The sequence below is a fragment of the Montipora capricornis genome, chromosome 5 (assembly GCF_036669925.1).
Source record: "Montipora capricornis isolate CH-2021 chromosome 5, ASM3666992v2, whole genome shotgun sequence".
Taxonomy (NCBI): Eukaryota; Metazoa; Cnidaria; class Anthozoa; order Scleractinia; family Acroporidae; genus Montipora; species Montipora capricornis.
In genome coordinates, this window is record NC_090887.1 from 22,805,648 (window position 1) to 22,808,291 (window position 2,644).

Here is a 2,644-nt window from a genome sequence, read left to right on the forward strand (position 1 = left end):
AGAGTGAAAGCCTTTATTAAATAACATGTCAAATAACCAACACAAAGCCTACCAAGCACAAGAATCTCTCTTTCCTATCTACTGTAAAAGTTTATACCGTGAACTTATTAGGAAAATTGAAAAGTCCCTGACCTCCATATCTAAATGAACAATTACCGGTATTTCCAACACAAGACATACCTTGGAACTAGTACTTTTTGACTCTCGGTAGCTGAATGGCTGAAATCTTTCTTTCTTTCAATCGATGCTCTAACAGCACGGAGTATAATGTTTAAGCCTCTTGGGAAAGAGAAACTTTTAAGTAATCATGGTTAATTGCGTTCGACGAAGGAGAGCGCAAGCCTAATCGTGTATTGGTGTCTCTGTGGTGGTATTGGTTTACCTGTGTACTTATAAGCCAGAAAAAAGATCGAACTATTATTCTCTGTAATGGAAGCAAATTTGCCTTGATAGTGCTGTGGCTTCAAGCATGAAAAAGCCCGGGGCGGTTTCCTGGCAGAAGAATGCTCGAGAAGTTGTTGCAAATTTTCGAAAATCTTTTCCGCGGAAAGATCTTGTTTCATTGAATTTCCAACATTGAATGGCAAGTGTCCCTGTTTTTTTCTGGTTTGGAAACCGCGTGTTAATAATTATGTCAAACATTTGGGCAGCGTGCTTCTTTCGGGTGCTTGTACTCTTGCGATAGTTCACTTTTGGAAAAAAAAACTATATTATTAGAAATCCTTTATCAAAGTCTCAGAAAAGTGCTCACGACTCGTGTTGGATAGTTCAAGCCACCGTTTGGCGTTATCTTTTCAGCCCTCAGGCTTTTCGAATTTGAGTGAATAATGCCATCGTGTTGGGGTTAGGGGTTAGGTCTTAATTCTTTGATCGCGTATGACGTCACGGCAGCCATCTTGGTGGAAAGAGCAATAGCGAAAAAGTCTTTTGGGAATTTGACTTTATTATTATGCAAAACTTGAGCTGCATTTTTCTATTGTTTTCGCACCAACATGGCCGTCTTATCACGTGACTGCAATCAAAGAACTGGGTCTCCTCTCTGCTGCCACTCCACTTCATTTTTTTTTTGTAACTGTGTAATGTAGATTATTTGTTGACTTGTGGCGAATACATTAAATTGAACTAAACTAAACTAATTAAAGTAGAGGTGAAAGGGAAAGCTTTGTAAATTGTATTCAACGGTTATTGGGGCTCATTGCCATGAGTTCTGGTTACAAAATTGGGGAACGTAAGCAACGACAACGAGAACGTCATCTCAAAACATAAATTCGCGTTATTTTAATCACTTCGTGACTATTTCAACCTTTTTAATATGACAAGGGTGTCGGAACGGCGCTTAATTTAGGGGAAAAAATGAAAATTTATCCTCAAGTGCTGACGTTCTTCATAAAACCGAAAATTTGGCTATTTCGCGTTGTTTTTTTGCTGACGATGGCAAAGAAATAGACAAAAGTGAAAAATGCTCGTGCAGGGCGTGCAAAGCTATTGTTTTTGCTCACTAAATATGCAAATTTGTGACGTTCTCGTAGTCGTTGCTTAAGGACGTTCGGGCCAAAATCTTCCTACGGTGAGATTTTCTTCATTTCTCGACTAGAGTTAGGTCATGAAGTACTTACTCCAAAAATATAAAAAAAACTGGGGGTCACCGACTTTGTTTCGGAGAAAATGGCAGTGGAAAAATGCCTTAATTTCGATAAATCTGTTATAATAACGAAAGATAGCCTCATCTGCTCATCCATCGAAAATCCTAAAAATAAACTGCTAGAGTGAAGGTTTCCATGCATAGGTTTTTAGGGGTGGGATTTTAAGATAATCTCATGCCACTAGGGATGTCGTAAACAGTAGAGTTCATCCTGGACGAGCGTTTTTGTAACCTCTATCCGTTGCAACCACTACCGGAATTCGATGGCACGAGGAAAGAAAATTTAAAAAAAAGATAACTTCTTACGGTGAGATTTTTTTCATTTTATCATATTTTGTAGATAGTAAGTAGAGTAAGTGATTCATGTTAAAAAAAAATAGGGGTCACCTATGATCCAAGGGAGTAAAATCGATGTGATTTTACGAAGCTCTTGGAAAACTTCGTTTGTCACGTTTTTGCGTGACCTGTCGGGGAAGGACTGGAACCCAAGAGAGGATCGATCGTTGAAGAGATGAAAGGTTTTTACCCCAAAACAAAGCTTTCTCGAGCACAGCAACGAAGTTTTAAGCAGTCGCCATCTTCATTTGGTTAGTGTTTTGTATAATATTTCTCCATTGCCGTCATGCTCGTCTTCTGGAGTGTGGTTTTTGTGAAATTTAATCGCTGGTTTTTTCCACGCAGGTCCGCATTATTCAAGCCGACGAGGACGAAAATACTGCTCTATTTTCACGAAAGTAAAGGATAAGAACTTCAAAAACATACATTCATTTTGAACTTAAGTTCGTAGGGTAATAAAAACATTAAAAAAAGAAACAGCCCCATTAAATTTACGCAACGGTTCGTCTTCTTGTTTTCTAAACTTTCAGCCACTACTCGATCAGCAGCTACCTTTTAAAGAGCACTTTCTCGTGCTCACTTCTCTTTAACGTTTCACAATGATTCGAAAATCAATGTGCCATTCTTTTGCCGGCCTGGAATTTTTTCCCCGGCGTTTTTGTCGCC